We start from the raw sequence: 17928 nt of genomic DNA, 5'->3' as shown, positions 1-17928 counted from the left end.
AGACACCCGAATCGCAGAAGCAACGTGGTATCAGAGACTTGGAAAAAAGAAAAAAAGTAACGCTCACATGGTTTTTCTTGCCATAGAGCAGCTTATATATCATTATACTGAATATATATATGTTTATGTTGTATTGCATTTATTTATTAATACAAGAATATTCCATTCATATTAAATTAAATATTTGAATTGAATTTTGAATTCTATGTTTTTCTTTAAGGGGCTGCCTGGCCGAGGCGGTAAAGGCGTGCTCGATTCGCCTGGAAGGACGTGGGTTCGAATCCCGTCAGGAAATCGTAAAATTTAAGAAAGGAGATTTCCACTTCCGGAGGTGCACATGACCCTGAGGTTCACTCAGCCTACACTAAAATGAGTACCAGGTTCATTCCTGGGGGCAAAGGCGCCCGGGCATAGAGCTAACCACTCTACCCCATCAAGTGCCGAGGTTACGGATAGTGGAAGCCTTCGCCTTCCACCCCTCCAAGGGCCTTCATGGCCTGTACGGAGATGACTTTGCTTTGGTTTGCGTTTATGTTCTTCTTTAAACCCCACAATCGCCAGAATGTCGAAATTTAAACTACAGTATTGACGTTCTATAATTTGGCACGAAATAGTAGCATGTAATAAAATGTGTGATGCGATGTTACCTAGCAACAGTACCTTGAGAGCTGCACAGGCCAATGGTTCTGAATGTCTTGGCCATCCACCAATACTTCACATCACAGCCTTCACGGTTGCTAGGTAACAACGCGTCACTCATTTTAATGAAATACATATTTATGATCATTTGGGTATCCTAAAGGGAAATTTCTTGCAATTCTTTGATATAAATGTGTCCTATGGCTGGGGGTCATCAGAGGATCTGCATTAGGGAAGTTAGTGCGACGGAAATGTAACCATAGCAACCGTGCAGGATGGATGGATGGATGGATGGATGGATGCGCAATGGGAAAAGTTGTTTCTTTTCCTGTTCTTTATTTACCATATTTTTTAAATTTAAAAATCATTCATTTTGCAGCCTATCGTTCAGTTCTTGAATACAGTCTGGTCTTTTGAAGCTGGAAATTCCCTGCTTGTTCCTCCAGGTGGCATCAAATGAAGAGTTGCCATCATCGTGTTGCGGTGGTTAGGCGCCAGAGCAAATCTCTGACTGAGGAACAGTTGAATGTTTTACAAATGTATCAGCGACGTAACATCGACGATAAAAGGTTCTAGCAAGTGGAAGTTGTTCCTCACAGCTGCACGCAGGAAGCTGAGGACATGACTCGACGCCTGTCTGCTATCTTACTTCCTGCTGGACCAGATATCTCTCCTACACACTCATGTTAACTGGCTTGGGATCAAAAATCCCTTTTATATCGTGCCGTGGACTCTGTTTCAGTCAGCCTGAGTGTAACGAAATCACTTGCTCACTTCGGGCTTATGAAACTAGATATCCGATACAAATTACTGGCGTGCTGTTGTTTAGAAATACTCGCACATGAGAGAAAATAAGACAGGCCTCAGATAAAAGCGGGTTACAGTTGGGATGGGGCTGGGAGGAGGACATTAATGAGAAGTGACTCTTTTGATGTATATGATTCGGTTCACGATGAATGAACTCCGAAACTAATAGATATACGAAGGCGGTTGTGGTGACTAAATAGGATTTGATGCCTTACATTAGCATAACAAAATGGTCCGAAAAAGAAAAGTATGGGAAGGGCCTAAAAGTTTAAGTTGAAACTGCAACTTACTTTCAATTGGCAATTTGACCGTCAAGATATCAATTCTGGCCCCTCATATAGAGTGCAGTTAGAACTCCCTGTCAGAGCCCCAGATGACTATCATGACGATTAACCTGAGACCGAAAATGTAATAATATCTCAATTGGCTTCATATAGACTTCTGAATTACAATCCGACCCAGGTCGTGTGTATCAATAAACCGACATAACTGTACCATTTTGATAGCTTAAAAAAAAAAAAAAAATTGGCCGCAGTCCAACGAAAATTTCCCCTAAGTGAGGAGGTGCACCTTTCGTTACCTTGTAGTTACCAACTACAAAAGTTCTTAAAAATTTTACAGACTTAACATACGTTTATTATCATTCCTGAAATAATGTTCACATTTTTTAAAATCCCACCGTCAATGAAATAAATAATCACGCAGAAAGCAAATTCATGGTAATCAGCAAGCAGAACATTCACCACCGCTGTTGTCACACTATATGGATCACAAGTCGCGAGATGATACGATTTTCGAAGGGTGGAAGCAGCTATACGATGTTTGAATGCAAAATATATTTGGCGACACGTGTGGTGTTCATCTGACAAGATTATTTATAACTCTGCCTTTGATCGTTGAACACAGTTCTGGTTTCTCTCATCAGGTAGAAAAAAGCTGAATGTCGAAATTGACGCACACGCAGCCTAACTTTCATCAGCTCACAAAGCCTGCTCACAGTAGGTGAGGTCATAATATGACGATGACTTGATATGATTTGACAGCATCGAAGGGCCATCGTGTCCCTCTGGTAAATTGTCTGGTTTCGAATTCTATTTCTGAGGGTTCGACTTTGGCCCTTGCGATATAGTTATTGTAAATCCCTCCAGGCTTGCCACCCTCGGATTGCAGAAGTATCTTTAGGAGTCTTCAGAATTATGGATTTTTAAACAAACATTACCGTAAGTTTTACAAAAAGAACACTTTAATTCTCACAGTCAGGATGTTGACGAAGATAATCGGCATTCAGTCAGTGAAAGTACGTGAGGCGCCATGATCAGACGGTAACGGCCCGAATTTGTTTTAGAAGGGAGAATTTCCTAAATGAGAATCATCGCTAGCGCCTTCAGGGTTAGACTCGGCTGTTTGGGAAGCTTCAGCAGTGTCATTGCAAGCATGGGCCACGGGCTACTAAAGAATAATTGCTACGGCGGGAAATTACTTCCACAATGTTTCTGTTCATAGCATCTACTCATGACAATGATCAATTGTCTGATCGTGCTAAGCGTAGGCCTACAACCAAGAGGAAATCGTAGTATGAAAACACATGGGCGATAATATTATCATCAGCAATTTTTCAAAATTTATTGCCGGGCTGAGTGGCTCAGTCCGGTGGTATTTGAAGGGGCTCAAATGCGTCAGCCTTGTGTCGTAGATTTACTGGCACGTAAAAGAACTCCTGCGGGATTACATTCCGGGACCTCGGCGTTTCCGAAAAACGCACAAGTAGTTACTGGGACGTAATAAACAATATCATTATTTAAAAATGTATCGAACGTTTTGCCATAAACGAACAATCTAATATCGTACGCCGTATGAATCTCAAAATTGTTGTATTCCGCCATTATTAGAGCTGATATCCCTCGTCTTCGCCTCCACTCTGATTACATTAATAGGAGGAGAAAGACGAAGGCGGGCTGCCCAGGACCGGCGGGGTCGGAGAAGAAGAAGAAGAAGAAGATAGAAGTGAGCATATGCCATTAATAAGTTGGGCCTCGGAAACACTGAAATCAGCGCCTTCTTAGTGACTTAGGCCGCACTGTGTATTTCCGGTCAGTGGCTGCTCTTATCTTGGTCGCCACGCGCCCCAGAAAGGAAGTGTAATGGGGGTGCTAACAGCAAGGGTAGGCCCTCACAGATAAGAGCCGCCCCCATGTCTTCAACGGTCTCGCAGAGATAACACTGACAACAAGATAAGGAAAGGAAGAAATCTTTCTTTACACCAAAACGTGCCATTGGACCGGTTTCACTTTAAAGAGCTTTAACAGAGTTTCATCAAGAAACTTAACAGCTCATAATTACTTAAAATTTATTTAAGCTCAAGATGGTGCCCGGTCCTCCGAATGCTGATTTGTTATATCTGAATTATCTTAATACTGTAGAAGTGATAAATAGAAATAATACTTTCGAAATTACAGTATGTCTGGAGAAAGGTTTACCGGGCGAGCTGGCCGTGCGGTTAGGGGCGAGCAGCTGTGAGCTTGCATCCAGGAGATTGAGGCTTCGAACCCCACTGAAGGCAGCCCTGACGATGGTTTTCCGAGGTTTCCCACATTTACCAGACAAATGCTGGGTCTGTACCTTAATTAAGGCCACAGCTGCTTCCTTCCGACTCCTAGGTCTTTCCTATCCCATCGTCGCCATAATACCTATCTGTTCCGGGCGAGTTGGCCGTGCGGTTAGTGGCGCGCAGCTGTGACCTTGCATCCGGGAGATAGTGGTTTCGAACCCCACTGAAGGCAGCCCTGGTTTCAAGAAACTGAACGTAGGTTAGGTAATTATTTTAGCATGTTCTCCGTCCAGTGCAATCATTTCCAATTGGCTTACGATTTCATGCGACAGGATCCTTAAAGAGAATTGTGGGAGACGCTACCGAAGTACCAAACGCAACAGAATGCAGATATATTAATTTCCGTGATGCAGTTGAAGGAAGTGCTACGAGCGACTTCCACGAAACAGTACATTTTCTAGTCTGCTAGGAGCCGTGGACTGTACGCTTATTGAATTGTTAGTTTCCTTCTCAATGTTTACGAATTTCCTTTCAAAAACGACTAGATTCTGTGATAGGCCTATTGTTTCTACAATCTTCTGGGAGCGTTCAGAAATAGGAATACCAGGTAGCGCCATCTGAATTCACGTAACTTTTCGTTCGTTGAACTATTAGTTAACATAAAATGTGATATAATGAAACGCTTCGATATTAAAATAATGTTAAATTATGTGTAATATTTTCAAGAGATCTTTGGTGACTCATCTCGTGTTTACCCGACGAAATGAATTAAAACGCAGACATGGATGATTCAGCACAGATTTGTTTTACTCGGCCCGACGAAATGAATTAAAACGCAGACATGGATGATTCAGCACAGATTTGTTTTACTCGGCCATTTGATAGGGTAAACTAGAACGCCTGAGTTGACAACCACATAGCCTAAACTGTGACAAATCAAAATGTTTGGACGCGATAGCGCTTTAGGAGAAAGACGAAATGGTGAGGTAACTGCTTTCTCGCCTGAGATTTTATTTTGCGTATTGTTGACTCTTTTATTCACTGAACTGTCGTCGAGTGGAGAAGAGTGGATGCAGTAGATAAAAACAGCCAGTGAAATGTTAATCAGTCAATCATTGATCTGCATTTAAGGCTGTCTCCCAGATGACAGATTTTTCTTAAATCGAACGTCACCCTTCATACATTATTCCAGTCCGCAATTCCTCTTCCAATAAATTGCCCCCAATTTGTCCTCTTGAATTCCAATTTTTTCTTCATATGATGTTTACTACTTTCTAAAAGGTCCGTTCAGACTGCCATTCCACGGCATCTCTCCAGTGACATCAGAACATACCGCTTAGTCGAGCAGCTCGTCTCCTTACTCCGAAATCTTTCCAGGCGAAAGTTTGCAACATTTTCTTTGGATCTTTTCCACTTCTCGTGAACGCGAAGGTCCCATACACTGGAACCATACTCTAATTGATGTGTTACTTCCGTACTACAACTCCTAAATATCCTCATGACAATATGAGGAAATCTGTTATCTTTATTGAAGATCTCGTTAATGTTATTACCCAAATGCAGATCTTTCCTTATAATAACACCGAGGTACTTGCAGTGATCTCCATAATGAACTTTTACCCCATCAACACAGGAATTAAAATTGAGACGATATTTTCCTCTTAGCGAAAGTAACAACCTGACTCTTCATCCCGTTTATCATCATACCACCTCATAACATTTTCGAGGTCATTTTGACAATCCTACAACTTATTTCTAACTCAATACAGTACAATATCATACACAAAAAACCCTACATATAATTACATATGAAAAATAAAGGGCCAATGATACTGCCTTGAGGGACTCCTCTCTTAATCATTGCATTATCGCTTACTTGTGCGGCTCCATGGCTAAATAGTTAGCGTGCGGGCCTTTAGTCACAGGGGCCTCGGGTTCGATTCCTGGCAGGGTCGAGAATAACTATCATTGCCTTTTTTCGCTGGCACGGGGGCTGGGTGTATGTGTCGTCTTCATGATCACTTCATCCTTATCGAGACGCGCAGGTCGTCTTCAGGCGTCAAATGAAAAGACCTGCACCTGGCGAGTCGAACAAGTCCTCGGACACACCCGGCACTAAAAGCCATACGCCATTTCATTTCATTGCTTACTTGTTTTACAGGCTCTGGAACGCGTGCTTCCTGGAGAACCACTCGAGTAACGAAAAAAATGCATCTGACCTTTCCTTTTTTGGGAAACTGAATATTGAGTACTCGAACTGGGCTTCATTTCGTGACAGAACTAAGCATTTGCTGATCATTTTCGTTTTTAATAGATAAAACATGCACACGGCCATTGCATACCTGTATATTATTGGTCGCTGTTTCAAAATGGCTACTTATTGACAAGCCTGAATAAGACTGGGTGTGAATTGATTGTTTAACGTATATCAATACCAAATTTCAGTTTTAGACGGGCTGAGTGGCTCAGACGGTTGAGGCGCTGACCTTCTGACCCCAACTTGGCAGGTTCTATCCTAGCTCAGTCCGGTGGTATTTGAAAGTCCTCATATACGTCGGCCTCGTGTCTGTAGATTTACTGGCATGTAAAAGAACTCTACGGGACAAAATTCCAGCACCTCGGCGTCTCCGAAAACCGTAAAAGTAGTTTATGGGCCTTAAAAACAATATATCTTAATTATCACTAAATGTGAGTTGAATTGCTCCTATAGTTGTGACGTGATTGAGCGCGAAAACCATCTCATTTTGTCATTATGCGATTATTTTTTGCTAATTATTTCGCAAATAATATATCCTCAGGTCAACATTTTATGTAAAGTAAAACATTGTTTTGTGACAGTTGCTTCTCTGCGTTTTTTAAAATGCATTCTGCCCAGCGGTTTTGACGTGATGGCGCTTCGAAGGACAGATAGAGTTTTTAAAACTCGTGTGTGATTCCTACACATTTACCAGGTTCATGTTGGAAAATCCATGAATGTCAGATAGAGGACGTGTTATTGCAGGCGGTCGTGTCATTATCGGCGTGTGGTATCGGGACGACATCTCTCGGGATTCGGACAAACAATAACAGTCAAGTATGGACAGAAATGGACCTGGAATAAAATTCATTTTGTCGTCTTTTCTTTACGATACAATAGCCTTTGATGTATCTTGTACCGAGCTAAGTGTGTCGGACGGCAGATAGCAGGCTGGCATTCGGAGCACAAGTTGGCAGGTTCGATCCCGGTTCAGACTGCTGATATCTGAAGATTTCATGGTGCTCAAATAAGTCAAAGTGCTGTCGGTAGATTGTAAAGAACTGCCGAGGGACAAAATTTCGTCAGCGGCGTCTCGAGTTGTCTGTGGCGATGGGGCCCTACGTATGGTGAGTTCTAATATTGAAGACGGGACGGGAATTGATCCCGGGACACCTTCGACCAAAGGTTAGCATTCTAACCAGTTGACTATGGAGCCGGATAGGCGAATGGGGAAGGCTTATTTTCATAATTTGCTTTATCTTGCACCGACACAGATAGGGCTTACGGCGACGATGGGACAGGAAAGTCATGGGAGTGGGAAAGAAGCGGCCGTGGCCGTAATTAAGGTACAGCCCCAACATTTGTCTGGTATGAAAATGGGAAATCACAAAAAGCATCTTCAGGGCTGCCGACAGTGGGCTCACAGTTGCGCGCCTCTAACCGCACGGCCAACTCGTCTGTTAATAATAATAATAATAATAATAATAATAATAATAATAATAATATTGGTTTTTTGAAGGGCGGGAACAAGTCCATTCGACACTATGTCGTACGATGCCAGCAGGGCCAACTCCTTAATCATCGTTAGGAATCGTGCATTTCCTCACTGGTGAGCAAAACGGTCATCTGACGCACAAATTGCTCACCTTACTGTAGAAATCTCATCTCCGCTGACTGACGGAGGTGCACAAAGACATGCGGGTGGACAGGACCATCTTTAAGAAGAAAGTTGCGGGATGATCCAGAGAAAGAACCTGGTGGCGGAAAGGAGCGTGAGGTTGAAAAACCTTAGGCTTACAATGTTTGTTTACATGGTAACAAAGGGAAAGCATGTACAACCGTAGTCCACAGTTGGCTGTATCAATGTGAATAAATACATACATTAAAAATATCGGTTTTACATCTCAGTAATAGCCTAGATTTTCGGAGACGCCGGGGTGCCGGTAAATGAAGAGCCATGAGGCTGCTAGGAAGGGCGCACTCTACCGTGTGAACCAATCAGTACGGCTCCCGTAATCCTTCACTGGGCAGCTATGCCTATGCGGTCTGCTGACTGCTGCCATAACGACTTCTCACCAACAGCTGACTAGTTTATGCCAACTGTTGCCTTCTCCGTCGTAAATTAAATTTGAAATTATTAATTAAATTGTTTATATTTCTCTCAAACCACCACTCAGAAGGAGAGTTTATAGTGTGCCATTTGGAAGTTCTCTCGAATGGATTTTAATTTTTCCAGATTTAAACAGTAGTCATATAAGCTACAATTGGGGGGTGTCGAGTTCGCGACATTTCTCTACTGCTTAATGATTGGTTCTGTAATGCAAGGTACACTGGTTCGAGTATACAAGTCACTTTTAGTTACCGAGCGAGTTGGCCGTGGGGTTAGGGGCGCGCACCTGTGAGCTTCCACTCGGGACATAGTGGGGTTCGAATTTACTGTCGGCAGTCCTAGAGCATAATTTTATTTAATACAAGATGTATCGCGTCAAAAATAATATATGGCTAGTTAAGAAAACATTTCAAAGAAGAGTAGAAGTGTGGTTGAAAGCCCTAATATCGCCGAAGTGATGACATACGATATCCAAAACCCCTAAAACTCTTCAACAATAGCATTACATTGGCTGCTGCTATCTTCGGCTGCCACTAGATTGCATTACGATTGCAATTACAAAAAGTAACCCGTCAACTTCTTATTATTCCTGGCTTTTGCTCCAGCGCAATGTCGAGATATGCTGGTAACTGCGCCTAACCCATCAACGACGGATAGTTGTGTATAATGCGAGCTGCAAGTGGTGGGTGTCGAGCTCGGGACATTGCTCTACTGTTTAATGACTCATTGTACCGAGCTAGTGACGTCACGGTACATTCCTAGCAACACTGGCGTGTCTGTGTGTAGTGCGACACCACGCGCTCAGCTTCTATTGCGACTCGCAAGTGCCCCAGCAGTCATTACACTCGAGCCTTCTTATAGACTGCATCCCCACAACCCTCTACTTCTCTTACCCTCAATGGCAGAGTTATTTATTATTTTTTCTCTTTACGATGTCCGGCTCCATGGATAAATGGTTAGCGTGCTCGCCTTTGATCACAAGGGTCCCGGGTTCGATTCCCGGCAGGGTCGGGAATTTTAACCGTCATTGGTTAATTTCCCTGGCACGGGAGCTGGGTGTATGTGTTGTCTTCATCCTCATCACAACGCGCAGGCCGCCTACGGGTGTCAAATCAAAAGACCTGCACCTGGCGAGCCGAACCCGTCCTGGGATATCCCGGCACTAAAAGCCATACGACATTTCATTTCATTTCTTTACAATTGGGTTTTTTCGTCGCACCGACACAGATATGGCGACGACAGGCTAGTAGTGGAAAGGAAGGAGTCGCGGCCTTAACTAAGGTACAGCCCCGGCTTTTGCCTGATGTGGAAATGGGAAACCACGAAAAACCATCTTCAAGGCGCGGCCAATTCTTTATTCTCCTGTCATGAAGCCAGTTAATGCGCACAGCTTTTTCTTAACTTGGGGAATGTCGGGAGGTCGGACAGTTTAACTTTCTTGCCATAATTTTTTATTGAATAATTAATAAATCATGCAATGCAATGCATTTTATAGGCATCTGTATTCTTACATTAACGTACGCACTCGAATATATTAAATCATAATGAGAAAACACGGACAATATTAACAAATTATGAGGTCATTACACTCTCGCATGTTTGAAAACTGGAGGGTGGTATCGGATAGTCAATCTTTTTAACAAAAATATATTTTTCACATTTATAATACAAACAATTTACTGTTTAGCCATTCTGCAAATATCACACTTTAAAATGCTCCTCCTTCAAGATTTGCACAGTTTTCATGAGCCCAACTTCTACAAACTCCACACTGAATCCAATCTTCATTGAAGCTCTCTCCACAAATGAGGCAGTCAGTTTTCCCATAATTTCCTGCATTGTCTTCAGTGAATGCAAGGGTTCTTTTCGTACTTTTCAAGGATTTCTTGGTGACTGCCCTTTCTCTTCTCTTGTTCAAACGAGCTCGTTTCTCCTCCAGTTGGTGTTTATATGGGTTGGAAGTCAAGACTTCGCTCTGCTCACGGCGTCGTTTCCTTGCATCTAATTTCTCCTTTGCAATGGTGGGAAGGGGTGAGATTTTCTCCAGAAGCACCTGGGATGTAGAAGGCCTGCTGTTGATCTCTTCAAGTGGTGGGGATGGCTGTGCAACTGATGATGCTACTCATCTTGAGGTTGATGGCAAATCTTGACTTGAGAGTACAAGTGAAATCTGAGGCAGAAGAAAAGAAGGTTCTTCAATAGAAGGTTCAGAGAAGGATGATTGAAAATCCAGGTCCGTGAAAATATTACGGTTGAAGGGGTGGATTCCTGTACAAGCGAAAGCAGACTGAGCAAGCTCCATTCGGCACACTAGTCAACGCTAAATTACTAGTCCAGCAATATCCCTAAGACCTATTTTCATTTTGGGATATTTTCTTATCTATAATGAGCATGTCCCGTTGTAGGCATTTTTGAAGGGCTTCATCAGCACCCTGTTTGTGTGTCGTGTGGGGCGGTAGGCTCAGCATATGGACATGATTCTTCTTTGCATACATAATAACATCCAAATTCTTATGGCTAGCATGCCCATCTACAATCAGTAGAACAGGATATTGTTCTGAAAGATTTGTCCTATCAACCTAAGTCTGCATCCATTTCAAGAAGCCTTCTTTGGCAATCCACCCGCTTGGCTGTCCATCAAAAGTGCTACCTACTGGTGCATCTTTTTTCAAATCATTGTCTACTCTTACCCTTGGGAATACAAATAGTGGAGGCATTGATTGAAAGTAAAACAGTGACGTTCTTTCCCCTTTCTCCAGACCGAAGTTTTCCTACCTGTTTCTTACCCCTCACAGACAAAAGCTTTAATTGATTTGTATGCACACAAGACACTCCAGTCTCATCAGCGTTGGAGATTCTTGATGGAATAAAGAAATATTTTGTCATAGGATTATTTAATTTATCAAAACATTTGTCCACTTGCTCGTGGTTGAAGAGTACTGCTCGCTGCAAGCTGGTAGAGTCGGTCGTTCTCAAACTGAGGTCCTGATGCCTCTTCATAAAATCATAATACAAGTCCTCTCCTGCCATCATCTTAGTTTTATTAAACCCATGTTCAACTCTCAATTCCTCAGCAGTTTGATACACAAGTTTTCAAAATTCTGTTTTGTTGAGTGGCATGAGCTGGCTGTCTAGGGTCTTTATATGTATGTACAGACCATTCTCTTCTTCATCTGAGAACGTTCTCTGATACGTCCCACTGTTCGCCGTACACACGTTCATTAGAATCTCTTTACCAGCACGAAGAGCTTTAATTCTATCACCTAACGTGCTTTTTGGAACAGAGAAACGTTGACTGGCCTCTCCAGTACTCATTTTATTGTCCCTGACACTATTCACTGTTAATATCATATTGCCTTCTTCCCATTGTCCTCGTATCTTTCCTATGTTTACCTAAAACAAAGGATAGTACCATCAGTAACTCTGGACGGAACTGCAGCCCGAATGACTCCCTTAAGAAAAAACAGGAACTGAACGATAAAGTTCGAAAATAAACTGATTGTACAGAGTAAGGAATACTGTTTCTGCTAATGTACTTAAAATTCAATACAACTTACCCTTGTTGCTGCTACTTCTTGGTAAAAATAAATCTATGCCGGCCAAAAATCACACAAAGAATAGAAATACACCACCGCTCATAAACGACCCTGCCTCTCGACTGAACAGGATGTACTCACCCTTTGAGTAACTGAACAGATTCTGCCACATGCTGCTCACAGAGACATCTGTGACCGCCGGACTATAGGCTTCCGAGGAGAAGTTAAATATTTTTTTTTTTACAATTGGCTTAACGTCACACCGTCTTATGGCGACGGTGGGATAGGAAAGGGCTAGGAATTGGAAGGACACGGTCGTGGCCTTAATTAAGGTACAGGCCCAGCATTTTCCTGGAGAGAAAATGAGAAACCACGGAAAACCATCTTCAGTGCTGCCGACAGTGGAGCTCGAACTCACTATCTCCCGAATGCAAACCCACAGCTGCGCATCCCTACCCGCAGGGCCACGTCGCCCGGTAAAATGTAATCTTTAAACGTGGGTTTTTGAGAGAAAATAGGAGATAAGCCAACGAATGAAGCTGTATTGGCAGAAGATCAAAGCCAGGGGAGGGAAAAGGTGATCCTGGATGCCGAAGGTATAATTTCGTGGTCCTTAGTGACAGAGATCGACCGGAATAATAATAATAAGATAATACTTTTGTTGTGATGTTCTTCCTCATTCCTGTTTCGTCACTGGTTTGGGTAAGAATGAAGTGAATACATTATTTCACTATGTGCATTTGTTGTTCTTGTTGTTCAATAGCATGAACCACAGCACACTCAATTAATCCAGTATTAATAAACGCGTATTGCCAGCTAAAAGGTTTATAGAATTCCTCGTAACCAAGACATTTAAAAGATGTCAGTTTTTGACAAAATGTTTTTTTAACAAATTGCTTTACGTAGCATCGACACAGATAGGTCTTATGCCTACGATGGGATAGGGAAGGGCTGGGAGTGGGAAGGAAACTGCCGTGGCCTTAACGTACAGCCCCAGCATTTGCATGATGTGAAAATGAGAAACCACGGAAAACAGTCTTCAGGGTTGCCCGCCAGTGGGATTCGAACCCTCTATCTCCCGAATGCAAACTCATAGCTGCGCGCACCTAACTCGCTCGGTAAGAGAGAGAGAGAGAGGTATCACTTTACTCACCAAGGCAGAGAACCGAACTCTCTGAACAAGAAGCCGCGACGGTGATCATAGCCATGGAGCGGGAATAGCCTACTCAAATTAATAAAGAAAGGTAGAGAGTGACTACCTGTCTGCTCAAAGGACGCGCTACTGACAAAAATAGCTGTGTCGCAAACATCAACGCTAGATATAAAATGATCGTTCTCACCTTATCTGTTGTTTTTGTTTGCTATATACTGTATGTGTATGTCTGCCCCTTAATATGGCATGTTTTGTTGCCCATCCCTCATTTGAGTTAATGAAATGCATGGAGATGGAAGGAACTGTTCCAGCATTCGCCTGCTACCACAGCTATCTGCGCGTTTTACTCAACCAGACTGCAGAGAAGAGGATGTCTGGGCGATCTGTGGATGAGTTTTAATTATTTTTTTCCGGGTAAATAACGAATGTTTCAGCATAGAGTTGTTAGTTGCCTACGACACGGACTTTTTTCCATCGTTACAAATTTCGACTACCTCTTCCGGATTCGGACCCGCGATCTTGGGATTGGGAGGCCAACATGGAGCTAAGTTAGGGATAGGCTCAATGGACGAAGCTCTGGGTGTAAACTAGCTTGGGGGGTGCGGTAACGTGAGGCGAATGGAGAACGATAGGTCAACTAGCAGAATATTGGAGACTAAGAGAAGAAAAGGGAGACTAAGGTAACGATAAGAAGTGTAGAAGTAAAGAAACTTAGACATTTGCAGGCTGAATGGTGAAAGGCAGTATGTATGTACACCGTGTGGTCTCTTCACTTCCGTCCCCGGTAACGAGCTCGTTTCCCATGCAGATAGGATATCAGAGGGCCGCCCCCACCACCTAATTAATACACTGGATAGGAAGTCCGACCCGGTGATAACGGCAATGAAATTAGCAGCCGGTCATTATACGATAGCCTCCTCGGTCCTCTTGCGAAATGCTCTTAAAGTACCATTGCAGTGCCGTAATCTTGCCCTGGAAAAAGGTTATTTCCCATTTAAGCACTCTTAATCGCCAGCCGAATGCACCGGATTCTTGAACAAGACAACGCGAGTAGCGACTCAACACAAATAGAGGTTGATTTGTCAAGGAGCAGTACAAGCCTGCTGTAGTTACAACAAGGAACACATTAAAACATTAATATATTCTGTTTCGCTCCTTGAAGTCTCTCGTAATAATTTGTATAGAACTTACGCCTATTTAATAATCTCCTTTTCTCACTTCGTATTACTGAGCGAGTTTGCCACACGGTTTGGGTCACGTAGCCGTGAGCGTGCGTTCGGGAGATAGTGGGTTCGATCCCCACTGTCGGCAACCTTGAAGATGGTTTTCCGTTGTTTCCCATTTTTTACTTATTTTAGCCACAGTGTGATGCTATCAGACTTCACTCACTCCTTCTCTTTAGAAGACCTTTCACCTCTTCCACATATAAAGTACGAAAACTACATGCTAGTGTTAATAATAATAATAATAATAATAATAATAATAATAATAATAATAATAATGTCCGGCATAATCAGTTTTGCTTTCCGCTAATGCTGGGGCAACTTTTCAGTCCGAGGCCTGAAGGAAATCTACTGGTTTGGCGTCAAAGAAGTCGACACGCCAAGTTCGAAGATACTTTTCTTTATGAAAAAGAGCCTCCTTGTACCTTTTTCCTCCTTGGCCCAGTTTCACGTTACTCAAATTCAAACGTATTTTACTTTAATAATACTAAATGAGAGCCTCCGTGGCTCAGACGGCAGCGCGTCGGCTTCTCACCGCTGGATACCGTGGTTCAAATTCCGGTCACTCCATGCGAGATTTGTGCTGGACAAAGCGGAGGCGGGACAGGCTTTTCTCCGGGTACTCCGGTTTTTCCTGTCATCTTTCATTCCGGCAACACTCTCCATTATCATTTCATAGCATCCATCAGTCATTAATAAATCACTTCGAGAGGTGGCGACCCCATCGTACTAATAGCCTATATAGGATTCATTCATTACATCCCTGACGTGGTCAATGACTGGAACACAGGTTGTAGGCTTTCATTTTCAATACTAAATGAAAGATATTTTGGCCACCAGTACCCACGACCAGTTAACACTTCCTATTTCTCGAATGACTCGCGAGCTGGTCTTCCTGATCGTGTACTGGCTTTCAGGACAAAGGCACCCCGTACTCTCCGCGTAAGATCGTTCCCATACACAGTGCCAGTGGTTCGGGCCGTTTAACTGGAACACAAGAATTCCATCTTCGACCACTCCCTTAACACTCCACCGTCGTCAGAGAGCAGCATCATTCAGAGCGTATCCACCAGCCCAATAATGGCACTCGAAATGAGAATTGGCAAACTATAAACAAGCTCCCAGCTATCTCAGCGGTGCGAACGTACATCGAAACGCTACGGTTTTACTATGTCTTCATATTTTATTCCAATAGACGATTATTTGCCGTAAAAGTGTTTAAATTACACAAACAGGTACAGGAAACATGTAATGTATTAATAGGCTTATTTTTCACACTCCACTTAACAATGGTTTATGGCTGCTTGTACGTCGCACTGACACCTCGAAGGATGGGAAACGAATACGACTGTGAAGGTAGCGGCCGTGGACTTAAGGTACAGGTCTGGTGTGAAACGGGGGAACACGGAAAACCATCTTTAAGGTTGTCGACGGCGGCATTCGAACCTACCTACTCGACTGATGCTAACAATAACCGCGCCACAGTGAAACTTATTGAACGTTAAAAACATTCAAATTGTGGGAGAAATTGTAACATGTCCTGATATCTTATTCTTTACTATTTGTAATTTTGTCTTTCATTCTTGATAGTTTGTGTCATTGTGTATTTCTTTTGCTTATGATATAGCATGGATATTTTGCTGCGCATTGTTCTTCAGTGTCATTATCCTTGTTAAGGATTTTTCTTTTTTTAAGAGGTTTGATCAACTCGTTCAACAAATTATTGCATGTAATATTTCTTTGTTAGGAGTAATCCAGTTGATAGTAAAAGTTATGATAGGTTTTGAGTAGTACAGAAGAAGAGTAACTGATTGCGTAGTGTAAGCCAAGGGCAAGTTCCATGTACTTATTAATTGACCCTACAGGATTGATTGACAAAATTATTTGACACATCACGTCCATGATGTTATTAGAGACAAGTATGGTTTTGTAATCTCTAAAACCCGAATTATTGGCGGTAACAAGTTAGAATGCAAACTTAGTGAAGCGAGAAACAAGTATAGTCTCGCCTGCACAACGTTTATGCTAGGAGTTTTGCATAAACATTAGGGGTGCGATCTATCAAAACTCGTAGAAGTTATGTTACACTCGCTACTTTATAGAAGAGCGGGCTGCATGGCCAAGTGAGTTTGCATTCTAACTTATTATTGCCTAAAAGTCCGGGCTTTACCCATCTCTCTTGTAGCTTCAAGTCACCAATAATTCGCATTTTGATCTTTCCTGAATCCAAAAATATGTGTATGTTCCTGCAGCAAAACTGCTCCACTGAGCTGACGGCTGACATTACATATCCAAAGGTAATCTTTAGCTACACGTTCCTCAGGAACCATAAGAGCCAGAGCGGTCAACCTTAGTATACGCTTTTAACTGCCTAAAATATACAAGGAAGAATTACAAAAACTGTATTTTTCACTACAATATAAGTAGTATGGCAATAGCCACCTCCAGGTGCATAAGGAAAATATATTTTCTTTTTGAGAGCCCATTGTAACAGGATTAAAATACTTTTTGCATACACCTGTAAGTCCTTATTGTAGGTTCTTCTGTCCTTAACTTGAACAAAAATAATTATGTTCCTTTAAGTAATACCGTCTGTGAAAATGTAGCTAAAGTAAGGCAGAAATTTGATGTTTTTTAATGGCATTTGTTGCTATTTTCATCTCAACTGATTAACTACGTGAAATAGATGCTTTATATTTTGCCCCAGTTGATGTCGAAAGGTGAGGAAAGTTTGGCAGTCGTGCAGCAAATAGTTTCTTAGGTGAACCTACAAAATGAGCCCTAATACGCTAGTTCCACGCCCAGCTGCTCTTAAAGTGTAGTTTAATGTTATGTAGGGCACCAAAAGTCAGTACAATTATAGGCACTTGGTAAGTTGTGTTCATGTTCAGTCTCAAGTTCTATCTTATTTTATCTTATCCCATTAAAAATTGTCACTCCTCTCCCTGAGGGACTGGGGAGGGTCACCTAAAGGGGAAACCCTCTCTCTAGCCGGAGACAAATAGTTTAATGAAAATGTTCGTATAGGTAGATGAAATGAACCACTATCTGTATTGTAGTTATGTGAACAAGTTGATCTCACCTCTTGTCATGTTGTGATGTACAGTTGACGCTGACTACTTCTCGGAGGGTCGTGAGTGTGTCAACTGTGGCGCCATCTCTACCCCCCTGTGGAGAAGGGACGGCACCGGTCATTATCTGTGTAATGCCTGCGGCTTGTACCACAAGATGAATGGCATGAACCGCCCGCTGGTCAAACAGCCCAGGAGACTGGTAAGGGGGGACTCTACACTAAGTCAGTGCGGCCGACAACCAACAAAAAGTATTCGAAACAATATTCGTCACCAGACTTCCCATTATCTTCTCTGATCGAAAGCCGACAAATCGCATTATAAACTTATCAAGTATTTGGTCTTTCTAAAATCAGCATTGAATCATAAGGAAGAAATAATTTTAAACTTTCCATCATGACAAAGGATTTGACCATGCAAATAACAGATTTCAAATTAATTAATCCAAAGAATGAAATGCTTTTTAATAATTAATTATTTGATGGCAAGCACAAGATTCTCAAAATAACGTGGCTCCCACCTAATCAAACTTCAACACTTTAAATGTAGTATTTTAATATTTTTACGTATTCTTTATCTTTGAAAATATGCATAATTTTTCTTCT

At 42.3% G+C, this 17928-nt stretch overlaps 1 protein-coding gene across 1 annotated transcript in view; it reads left to right on the top strand.

The window, feature by feature from the left end:
- LOC136885749 (transcription factor GATA-4) overlaps nt 1-17928 on the top strand; it is a 70728-nt gene that overhangs the window by 36680 nt on the left and 16120 nt on the right. The gene's annotated exons all lie outside the window — the stretch shown is intronic.

Source organism: Anabrus simplex, chromosome 14 (assembly GCF_040414725.1).
Source record: "Anabrus simplex isolate iqAnaSimp1 chromosome 14, ASM4041472v1, whole genome shotgun sequence".
Classification (NCBI taxonomy): domain Eukaryota; kingdom Metazoa; phylum Arthropoda; class Insecta; order Orthoptera; family Tettigoniidae; genus Anabrus; species Anabrus simplex.
Note: the sequence above shows the minus strand (reverse complement) of the source record. Positions and strands in the feature narration are given on the sequence as shown.